Source organism: Scyliorhinus canicula, chromosome 6, assembly GCF_902713615.1.
Source record: "Scyliorhinus canicula chromosome 6, sScyCan1.1, whole genome shotgun sequence".
NCBI classification, from domain to species: Eukaryota; Metazoa; Chordata; class Chondrichthyes; order Carcharhiniformes; family Scyliorhinidae; genus Scyliorhinus; species Scyliorhinus canicula.
The window spans coordinates 204,320,253-204,331,790 of record NC_052151.1 but is presented as its reverse complement, the minus strand read 5'-3'; the positions used below and the strand labels follow the sequence as shown (position 1 = coordinate 204,331,790).

The 11,538-nt window shown below is 52.3% G+C and overlaps 5 non-coding genes across 5 annotated transcripts; all 5 read left to right on the top strand.

Annotated features, from left to right (window-relative positions):
• Window positions 1-445: 445 nt before the first annotated feature.
• trnai-aau lies at window positions 446-519 on the top strand. The gene has a single exon. It is a non-coding gene; the product is annotated as a tRNA-Ile (tRNA).
• Window positions 520-2,021: 1,502 nt separating this feature from the next.
• Window positions 2,022-2,095, top strand: trnai-aau. The gene has a single exon. It is a non-coding gene; the product is annotated as a tRNA-Ile (tRNA).
• A 405-nt stretch (window positions 2,096-2,500) lies between these two features.
• Window positions 2,501-2,574, top strand: trnai-aau. Its single transcript has one exon. It is a non-coding gene; the product is annotated as a tRNA-Ile (tRNA).
• A 7,029-nt stretch (window positions 2,575-9,603) lies between these two features.
• Window positions 9,604-9,677, top strand: trnai-aau. Its single transcript has one exon. It is a non-coding gene; the product is annotated as a tRNA-Ile (tRNA).
• Window positions 9,678-10,081: 404 nt separating this feature from the next.
• Window positions 10,082-10,155, top strand: trnai-aau. Its single transcript has one exon. It is a non-coding gene; the product is annotated as a tRNA-Ile (tRNA).
• Window positions 10,156-11,538: the final 1,383 nt, after the last annotated feature.

Here is an 11,538-nt window from a genome sequence, read left to right as displayed (position 1 = left end):
AGGTCGCGGGTTCGATCCCCGTCACTGGCCAACCAAAAATCCCCACAAAGAAATTATCTCTGCGCCTCACGTGTTTCGGCAAACTGCCTGGTGCGGCATATGCGGCAGTCAACTGCTGCTTCGCTGCGTCCCGTTGACTGCTTGAAGCCCTTTGGAAAATATCTGCCTGCTTGTTGGGAAAAACTGTCGTCCTTTTATATTTCTGTGCCACAAATGTGTCGCGAACATGTGCTCCAAAGTTTCGTCGTCGACAGCGAATGCACACTACTCACAATTCACGTCGCTCTGAACAAGGTCTTGAATCTTATTGCGGTACTGCAATCTTTCAGGCAAATCTGCTCCAGGCAACGTTGCAATTAGCAACGCCACATGTCAGACGAGTCCACCGTTCACAACTGGAATCAATTTCATAATGGCATGGTCACGCGAGTTCGTTACGCGCAGCGGCCGGTTACCTCAGATGGTTAGAGCGTGGTGCTAATAATGCCAAGGTCGCGGGTTCAATCCCCGTACTGGCCAACGGAACATTCCATGCGGAAAAACTCTTTTCACAAGTTAATATCCAACCTGCCCAATGTTGCTGGTGGGGGACATTGACTCAGCTGCGGTAGCGCAGAGTCCCTTTTAACTGCCCGGCGCCTCTTGGACAATATCTGCTGCTTGTTCTGAAAAACTTTTGTTACATTTCTGTGCCACCAATGTGTTCCAATGTCTCCTACTCAACAGCGAACGCCTGCAGATGACACGTCGCTCTGAACTGTGTCTTACGTCTACTTCATTGCAATGTTTCAGGCTCATCTCCTCAAGGCAGTCTTGCAAATAGCCACCGCACCATGTCACGCCAGCATACCTTGAAATTGCGGCATTGAAGAGATGAGCAGCGCTCTGCACGAATCACTGATCCTCTTGCCATTAATTTAGCTCAAATGCTGCCACTTTCAACTTTCCCATTGTTTAACATGCAACCAGTTGCAGGATACGCCAAAGACATTTGATGCTTCGAAATGCCTTTTTCAAAAAGCTGTGCTACACACTCCGAATGAGATGCTGATTACACTGGAAGACGTCTGGAACGATCAAAATGCCTGAAGGCCAGAAGTGTACTTGTTTGCTGATCAACTGAGAAGCGACGTATTATCTCCCGGTTTATGACCTTAACTTTTAACTGCCCGAACCATTTCCCCCAATTTAAAATTCAGCAGGCTCTTGATCCTTTCGTGCTCAGGCAGCAGCCGTCTATTCGACCTAATGTGAACGCCTGTCCTGCAATTACGAAGAATGTGTATGATGCGGAGATGCTGGCGCTGGACACAGAAAGAGACGTGACAGCACCAACCTAAAGTGCAACATGTTTATTTGAAATCACAAGCTTTGGCAGCGTCGTCCCTTCATCAGGTGAAGTGATGCGGGATTTCAAATCAGCCTGTTGGACTTTTATAAGGTCTTGTGAGACTTCTCTGAATCATCCGCACGCACTTTATGTGCATGTTCCTGGGCACGGTAACATGTAGACTGAATTTTGAATTCACAGGGTCAGCTGCTTTTACGCTTTCAAAGAAGAAACCTGTCCATAGGCATTTGGGTACAAGTCTGTTGTACTGGAAATGTGAGCCGTAGCACATCCCGTGCTGGAATAATAATAATATTATTTACTGTCAGATGTGGGCTTACATTAACACTGCCAATAGTTTACTGGAAATTGAGATCAGAAAGATGAATACATGAGATATGTGATGAGGAGAATGTTGGTAGATTGGGCTATGCTCCAGGAAGAATATGTTCAACAATGCCTCAGCCAGCCTAGGTGCTGGTGAGCAGTTTGTCAGTTGGAAACATGAAGAAAGTTCTAGAGGAAAGGAAGTCCTAATGACTTGCGGGCAAACTGAAAGGTGGAATTGACAAAAGGCAAATTCTGGCGATCGAGCTTGTTCGCGATCAGTCAGCAAAAATAATCAATTCTCCATGCACGACTGGAATGAATTTGGAATCGGAACGGTCACACTCGGGAGTGTCATGCGCATGGCCGGTTAGCTCAGATGGTGCGAGCGTGGTGCTAATAACGCCAAGGTCGCGGGTTCGATCCCCGTACTGGCCAACCAAAAATCCTCACAAAGAAATGATCTCTGCGCCTCACGTGTTTCGGCAACCTCCCCAGTGTTGCTGGTGCGGCATGTGGGCTCAACTGCTGCTTCGCTGCGTCCCGTTGACTGCTTGAAGCCCTTTGGAAAATATCTGCCTGCTTGTTGGGAAAAACTGTCGTCCTTTTATATTTATGTGTCGCGAACATGTGCTCCAAAGTTTCGTCGTCGACAGCGAATGCACACTACTCACAATTCACGTCGCTCTGAACAAGGTCTTAAATCCGCGGTACTGCAATCTTTCAGGAAAATCTGCTCCAGGCAACGTTGCAATGAGGCACGCCACATGTCAGACGAGTCCACCGTTCACAACTGGAATCAATTTCATAATGGCATGGTCACGCGAGTCGGTTATGCGCAGCGGCCGGTTAGCTCAGATGGTTAGAGCGTGGTGCTAATAACGCCAAGGTCGCGGGTTCAATCCCCGCACTGGCCAACGGAACATTCCATGCGGGAAAACTCTTTTCACAAGTTAATATCCAACCTGCCCAATGTTGCTGGTGGGGGACATTGACTCAGCTGCGGTAGCGCAGAGTCCCTTTTTTTTTAAAATAATTTTTTATTGTAAGAGTTTTTCCATACAGACATTTACCCCTACTAATTTTTAAATTATTTACAACACAATCCCTCTAGGCAAATATCCCTCCCTCGCCCGCCCTCTCGCGCGCACCAGTCCTCCCCCCCCCCAAGCAACAAGTTAACAAACAAGGCAGCCTACAGTTTCAGACATGAGCAGCGAGCAGACTTGCCCGCGTTACAGTCGTGCATGTCCCCCCACGACCATTGCTGCCCCCCCCTTCCCCTCCCCCCCTCCCCTCCCCCCCCCCCGTTGCTGCTGCCACGACCCCGTACGCCTATCTCTGATCTAAAAAGTCAAGGAAAGGTTGCCACCGCCTGGAGAATCCCTGTACCGACCCTCTCAGGGCAAATTTGATCCTTTCTAGCTGAATATAGCTTGCCATATCGTTAATCAAAGTTTCAACGCTTGGAGGCCTCGCGTCCTTCCATTGAATTAATATCCTTCGTCGAGCTTCTAGGGACACAAAGGCCAGTATTCCGGCCTCCCTGGCCTCCTGTACCCCCGGTTCAACCCCGACCCCAAAGATCGCAAGCCCCCATCCTGGTTTGACCCTGGACCCCACCACCTTCGACACCGTCCTTGCCACCCCCTTCCAGAACCCTTCCAGCACCGGACATGCCCAGAACATATGCACATAGTTCGCTGGGCCTCCCAGACATCTGACACACCTGTCCTCCACCCCAAAGAACCGGCTCATCCTTGTCCCCGTCATGTGAGCTCTATGCAGCACCTTAAATTGAATGAGGCTCAGCCTCGCACACGAGGAGGAAGAATTGACCTTCTCCAGTGCATCCGCCCACGTCCCGTCTTCTATCTGCTCTCCCAGCTCCACTTCCCACTTGGCTTTCAGCTCCTCCCCTGATGCTTCTTCCGCCTCCTGCATTATCTTGTAGATGTCTGATATCTTCCCCCCTCCGACCCAGACCCCCGAGAGCACCCTATCACTCGCCCCCTTACTGGGGAGCAGGGGGAACCCCTCCACCTGCCGCCTAGCAAATGCCTTCACTTGTAAATATCTGAACATGTTTCCCGGGGGGAGCTCAAACTTCTCCTCCAGCCCTCCCAGGCTCGCAAACCTCCCCTCTATAAACAGGTCCTTCAGCTGCCGTATGCCCACCCTGTACCAGCTCTGAAATTCCCCCGTCGATGTTCCCCGGGATGAATCTGTGGTTCCCTCTTATTGGCGCCGCCAACAGACCTCCCATTTCCCCCCTGTGTCACCTCCACTGCCCCCATATCTTGAGGGTGGCCGCCACCACCGGGCTCGTGGTGTACCTCGTGGGGGGGAGCGGCCATGGTGCCGTTACTAGGGCCCCCAGGCTTGTGTTGCCACAGGACGCCCTCTCCATTCGTTTCCAAGCTGCCCCCTCCCCTTCCATCATCCACTTGCGCACCATTGACACATTTGCCGCCCAGTAATACCCCGAGAGATTGGGTAGTGCCAGCCCTCCACTGTCCCTACTCCGCTCCAAAAAGACCCTTCTCACCCTTGGGGTGCCATGCGCCCACACATAGCTCATGATGCTACTCGTCACCTTTTTGAAGAAGGCCCTAGGGAGGAAGATGGGCAAGCACTGAAATAAAAACAAGAACCTTGGGAGGACCGTCATTTTGATTGACTGCACCCTCCCCGCCAGCGACAACGGTACCATGTCCCACCTCTTAAATTCCTCCTCCATCTGTTCCACCAGCCTGGAAAAGTTCAACTTGTGGAGGGTCCCCCAGTTCCTTGCCACCTGCACCCCTAAGTACCTAAAGCTCTTTCCTGCTCGCTTGAAGGGGAGTCTCCCAATACCCTCTCCCTGATCCCCCGGGTGTATCACAAAAACCTCGCTTTTGCCCAAATTAGTTTGTACCCCGAAAAGTCCCCAAACTCTGCTAATAGTTCCATTATCTCCGGCATTCCCCCTTCTGGGTCTGCCACGTACAGCAGTAGATCATCCGCATACAGCGATACTCGATGTTCCTCCCCTCCCCTAGTCAGTCCTCTCCACCCCCCCGATCCCCTCAGTGCCATCGCCAACGGTTCAATCGCCAGTGTGAAAAGTAGGGGGGATAGGGGACATCCCTGCCTGGTCCCTCGGTGGAGCCCGAAATACTCCGACCTCCTCCCGTTTGTCACTACACTCGCCGTCGGGGCCGAGTAGAGCAACTTCACCCACTTAATAAACCCTTCCCCAAACCCAAACCGTTCCAACGTCTCCCACAGGTACTCCCACTCCACCCTATCGAATGCCTTCTCCGCATCCAGCGCTACCACTATCTCAGCCTCCCCCTCCACTGCCGGCATCATAATTACATTCAGCAATCTCCGCACGTTCGTGTTGAGCTGCCGCCCCTTCACGAACCCTGTCTGGTCCTCATGGATTACCCCTGGCACACAATCCTCTATTCTAGCTGCCAGGATCTTTGCCAGCAACTTGGCATCCACGTTCAGAAGCGAGATAGGCCTGTAGGACCCGCACTGCACGGGGTCTTTATCCCGCTTCAATATCAGGGAGATCAGAGCCTGCGACATTGTCGGGGGCAGAACCCCCCCCTCTCGCGCCTCATTAAAGGCTCGTACCAGTACCGGTCCCACCAAGTCCACATATTTCTTGTAGAATTCCACCGGGAACCCATCTGGCCCCGGCGCCTTCCCCGCTTGCATCTGACCTATTCCCTTGACTAGCTCCTCTAGCCCTATTGGCGCCCCCAGCCCTTCTACCAGCCCCTCCTGGACCCTTGGGAACCTCAATTTGTTTAGGAAGTCCTCCATTCCCCCTCTCCTCGTCGGCGGCTCAGACCGATACAACTCCTTGTAAAAATCCCTGAAGACCCCATTCACTTCTTGCCCCTTCTGCACTACCTTCCTGCCCCTCTCCTTCACTCCCCCAATCTCCCTAGCCGCATCTCGTTTGCGAAGCTGGTGTGCCAGCATCCTGCTCGCCTTTTCCCCATACTCATAGACCGCGCCCTGTGCCCTTCTCCACTGCGTCTCTGCCTTCCTGGTGGTCAGCAGGTCGAACTTGACCTGCAGGCTGCGCCGTTCTCCCAGCAGCCCCTCCTCTGGTGCCTCCGCATATCTCCTATCCACTTCCAATAGCTCCCCCACCAGCCTCTCCCTCTCCTGCCTCTCCGTTCTTTCTCTGTGCGCCCTTATGGAGATCAGCTCTCCCCTGATCACTGCCTTCAGGGCCTCCCAGACCATCCCCCCCTGCACCTCACCCGTGTCATTCAAGTCCAGATAGCTCTCAATGCTCTTCCGGACCCTTTTACATACCTCGTCGTACGCTAACAGCCCCACATCCAGCCGCCACAGCGGGCGCTGGTCCCGCGCCTCCCCCATTTCCACATCCACCCAATGTGGTGCATGATCAGAGATCGCAATGGCCGAGTACTCAGCTTCCCGTACCCTCGGGATCAGCCCCCTGCTCAACACGAAGAAATCGATTCTGGAGTACACTCTATGGACGTGGGAGAAAAAGGAATACTCCCTCGCCCTCGGCCTACCAAACCTCCATGGGTCTACTCCTCCCATCTGCTCCATGTACCCCCTCAGCACTTCTGCCGCTGCCGGCCTCCTATTGGTCCTTGAGCTCGATCTGTCTAGCCCGGGGTCCAGCACTGTGTTAAAGTCCCCCCCCATGATCAAGCCTCCTGCCTCCAGTCCCGGAATGAGGCCCAATAGGCGCCTCATAAAACCCGCGTCATCCCAGATCGGGGCATATACGTTGACCATCACCACTTTCTCCCCCTGCAGCTTACCCTTCACCATCACATACCTACCCTCCTTATCCGCCACCACCTCCTCCGCCACGAACGACACCCTCTTTCCCACCAGAATCGCCACCCCCCGGTTCTTTGCGTCCAATCCAGAGTGGAACACCTGTCCCACCCACCCCCTTCTCAGGCGAACCTGGTCCACTACCTTCAAATGGGTCTCCTGTAACATTGCTACATCAGCCTTCAGTCCCTTCAGGTGTGAGAATACCCTTGATCTCTTGACCGGCCCATTCAGCCCCCTCACGTTCCAAGTGATCAGCCGGGTCGCGGGACAACCCGCCCCCTTCCACTGCCGATTAGCCATGTCCTGTACCCTGCTCGCCCCGGGTCGACCCTCCCCTTCTGACCTGCTCCCCATGGCGATGTCCCCCTCCCCCACCTCTCCAGTCCTCCACTTCCCGTTTCTGGTCTTTTCAGCAGCAACCCGGTGTCCCTCCCTAACCCCCCTCCCCCCCCCCCCAGGCTAGGACCTCTCCTAGCCGCGATGTACCCTCCATCGTACTCCCGTAAGTCAGCTGGTTCACGCTGACCCGGCTGCTCCTGCCACACTCCGACTCCCCCCGGCTCGGGGGGGGGGGCCTCCCCCCCCTTGCCACTCCTCCCTGGCCCCGCTCCAGCGCGGGAAAGGTCGCCATTGCTAGCCACGCCCCGCACTCCTCCCCTCCCCCCTCCTCTGCCCCGCACGCGGGAAAACAGAGGAAAGCCCGCGCTTTCGCCCTGCCACACCCCACCCCGCCATCTTCAGTTCCACCCCCGTCCCCGTCCATGCCTGTAAAGAACCCCCCCTAGGAGCCCATATCCCCGATCTGCTCTCCCCCCGTCCCGCCTCCCCAACTTAACATTATAAATAACAGATAGATAACAAATAACAATGTACTTAACAGTCGCCCTCTACCAAACAGCATAAATAACCATAAATAACCATGAATAACCACAATAACAATAACTAAGGGAAGTTGGCAAAGGGGGAAAAAACATCAGAAGAAAAACCACAGCAAGAGTTCAAAATCCAAACAAAGAATTCAGCTGAAAGTACCCGAGCGGCTACGGCCGCCAAGTATCCCCTGGGTCTAATTCGAGTCCAGTTTCTCTTCCTGTACAAAGGCCCACGCCTCCTCTGGGGACTCAAAATAGTGGTGTTGGTTCCTGTAGGTGACCCACAAGCGCGCTGGCTGCAGCATTCCGAACCTGATCCGTTTTGCATGTAGCACAGCCTTCGTCCGGTTGTACCGGGCCCGCCGCTTTGCCACCTCCGCACTCCAGTCCTGGTAGACCCTCACCGTCGAATTCTCCCACTTGCTGCTCCTTTCCCTCTTGGCCCACTCCAGCACTCTCTCACGGTCGCTGAGTCGCTGGAACCGCACCAGCATCGCCCTCGGGGGCTCATTTGCTCTTGGCCTCCGAGCCATGACCCTGTAGGCCTCTTCCAGCTCCAGGGGCGAAGGGATGGCCCCTGCCCCCATCAGGGAGCTCAGCATTTCTGCTACATATCCCGGGAGGTCTGACCCCTCCAGGCCTTCTGCCAGGCCCAAGATCCTCAGGTTCTTCCACCTCATTCGGGTATCCAGCTCCTCAAAACGGCTCTGCCATTTCAGGTGGAGTGCCTCGTGCACCTCTACCTTTCCCACGAGGACCGTGGCCTCCTCCTCCCTCGCAGTCATCTCCTGCTGCAGCTCCCGAATCGACACCTCTTGGGTCGCCTGGGCTCCCATCAGCCTGGTGGTCGTCGCATTCATTGACTCCAAGAGATCCATTTTCAGCTCCGTAAAGAAGCGCAGGAGAGCGGCCTGCTGCTCCTCCGCCCATTTCCTCCATTCCTCGGGTGCGCCACCGGCCGCCATTTTGGTCTTCTTCCCCCGCTTTTTTTTGGGAGCTGCTGTTGCTTTCTTCACCACCCCACTCCGGGTACCGACCATAAAGTTGGTCTGGTTATCTTCAGGGAGCCTTCCCCCACCGGGATTTGTCCTTACAGCGCCGTTGGGACCCTCCAATCGGCCCGAAAACACCTTTGTAGCAGGAGCAGCCAAACGTGCGACTTAGCTGGTCATAGCCGCAACCGGAAGTCGCAGAGTCCCTTTTAACTTTAACAATGATGCTTCGAAATGCCTTTTTCAAAAAGCTGTGCTACCCACTCCGAATGAGATGCTGATTACACTGGAAGACGTCTGGAACGATCAAAATGCCTGAAGGCCAGAAGTGTACTTGTTTGCTGATCAACTGAGAAGCGACGTATTATCTCCCGGTTTATGACCTTAACTTTTAACTGCCCGAACCATTTCCCCCAATTTAAAATTCAGCAGGCTCTTGATCCTTTCGTGCTGAGGCAGCAGCCATCTATTCGACCTAATGTGAGCGCCTGTCCTGCAATTACGAAGAATGTGTATGATGCGGAGATGCTGGCGCTGGACACAGAAAGAGACGTGACAGCACCAACCTAAAGTGCAACATGCTTATTTGAAATCACAAGCTTTGGCAGCGTCGTCCCTTCATCAGGTGAAGTGATGCGGGATTTCAAATCAGCCTGTTGGACTTTAATAAGGTCTTGTGAGACTTCTCTGAATCATCCGCACGCACTTTATGTGCATGTTCCTGGGCACGGTAACATATAGACTGAATTTTGAATTCACAGGGTCAGCTGCTTTTACGCTTTCAAAGAAGAAACCTGTCCATAGGCATTTGGGTACAAGTCTGTTGTACTGGAAATGTGAGCCGTAGCACATCCCGTGCTGGAATAATAATAATATTATTTACTGTCAGATGTGGGCTTACATTAACACTGCCAATAGTTTACTGGAAATTGAGATCAGAAAGATGAATACATGAGATATGTGATGAGGAGAATGTTGGTAGATTGGGCTATGCTCCAGGAAGAATATGTTCAACAATGCCTCAGCCAGCCTAGGTGCTGGTGAGCAGTTTGTCAGTTGGAAACATGAAGAAAGTTCTAGCGGAAAGAAAGTCCTAATGACTTGCGGGCAAACTGAAAGGTGGAATTGACAAAAGGCAAATTCTGGCGATCGAGCTTGTTCGCGATCAGCCAGCAAAAATAATCAATTCTCCATGCACGACTGGAATGAATTTGGAATCGGAACGGTCACACTCGGGGGGTATTATGCGCATGGCCGGTTAGCTCAGATGGTGAGAGCGTGGTGCTAATAACGCCAAGGTCGCGGGTTCGATCCCCGTACTGGCCAACCAAAAACCCCACAAAGAAATGATCTCTCCGCCTCACGTGTTTCGGCAAACTGCCCAGTGTTGCTGGTGCGGCATGTGGGCTCAACTGCTGCTTCTTTGCGTCCCGTTGACTGCTTGAAGCCCTTTGGAAAATATCTGCCTGCTTGTTGGGAAAAACTGTCGTCATTTTATATTTATGTGTCGCGAACATGTGCTCCAAAGTTTCGTCGTCGACAGCGAATGCACACTACTCACAATTCACGTCGCTCTGAACAAGGTCTTAAATCCGCCGTACTGCAATCTTTCAGGAACATCTGCTCCAGGCAACGTTGCAATTAGGCACGCCACATGTCAGACGAGTCCACCGTTCACAACTGGAATCAATTTCATAATGGCATGGTCACGCGAGCTGTGTACGCGCAGGGGCCGGTTAGCTCAGATGGTTAGAGCGTGGTGCTAATAACGCCAAGGTCGCGGGTTCAATCCCCGCACTGGCCAACGGAACGTTCCATGCGGAAGAACTCTTTTCACAAGTTAATATCCAACCTGCCCAATGTTGCTGGTGGGGGACATTGACTCAGCTGCGGTAGCGCAGAGTCCCTTTTAACTGCCCGGCGCCTCTTGGACAATATCTGCTGCTTGTTCTGAAAAACTTTTGTTACATTTCTGTGCCACCAATGTGTTCCAATGTCTCCTACTCAACAGCGAACGCCTGCAGATGACACGTCGCTCTGAACTGTGTCTTACGTCTACTTCATTGCAATGTTTCAGGCTCATCTCCTCAAGGCAGTCTTGCAAATAGCCACCGCACCATGTCACGCCAGCATACCTTGAAATTGCGGCATTGAAGAGATGAGCAGAGCTCTGCACGAATCACTGATCCTCCTGCCATTAATTTAGCTCAAATGCTGCCACTTTCAACTTTCCCATTGTTTAACATGCAATCAGTTGCAGGATACGCCAAAGACATTTGATGCTTCGAAATGCCTTTTTCAAAAAGCTGTGCTACCCACTCCGAATGAGATGCTGATTACACTGGAAGACGTCTGGAACGATCAAAATGCATGAAGGCCAGAAGTGTACTTGTTTGCTGATCAACTGAGAAGCGACGTATTATCTCCCGGTTTATGACCTTAACTTTTAACTGCCCGAATCATTTCCCCCAATTTAAAAATCAGCAGGCTCTTGATCCATTCGTGCTGAGGCAGCAGCCATCTATTCGACCTAATGTGAGCGCCTGTCCTGCAATTACGAAGAATGTGTATGATGCGGAGATGCTGGCGCTGGACACAGAAAGAGACGTGACAGCACCAAACTAAAGTGCAACATGTTTATTTGAAATCACAAGCTTTGGCAGCGTCGTCCCTTCATCAGGTGAAGTGATGCGGGATTTCAAATCAGCCTGTTCGACTTTAATAAGGTCTTGTGAGACTTCTCTGAATCATCCGCACGCACTTTATGTGCATGTTCCTGGGCACGGTAACATGTTGACTGAATTTTGAATTCACAGGGTCAGCTGCTTTTACGCTTTCAATGAAGAAACCTGTCCATAGGCATTTGGGTACAAGCCAGTTGTACAGGAAATGTGAGCCGTAGCACATCCGGTGCTGGAATAATAATAATATTATTTACTGTCAGATGTCGGCTTACATTAACACTGCCAATAGTTTACTGGAAATTGAGATCAGAAAGATGAATACATGAGATATGTGATGAGGAGAATGTTGGTAGATTGGGCTATGCTCCAGGAAGAATATGTTCAACAATGCCTCAGCCAGCCTAGGTGCTGGTGAGCAGTTTGTCAGTTGGAAACATGAAGAAAGTTCTAGAGGAAAGAAAGTCCTAATGACTTGCGGGCAAACTGAAAGGTGGAATTGACAA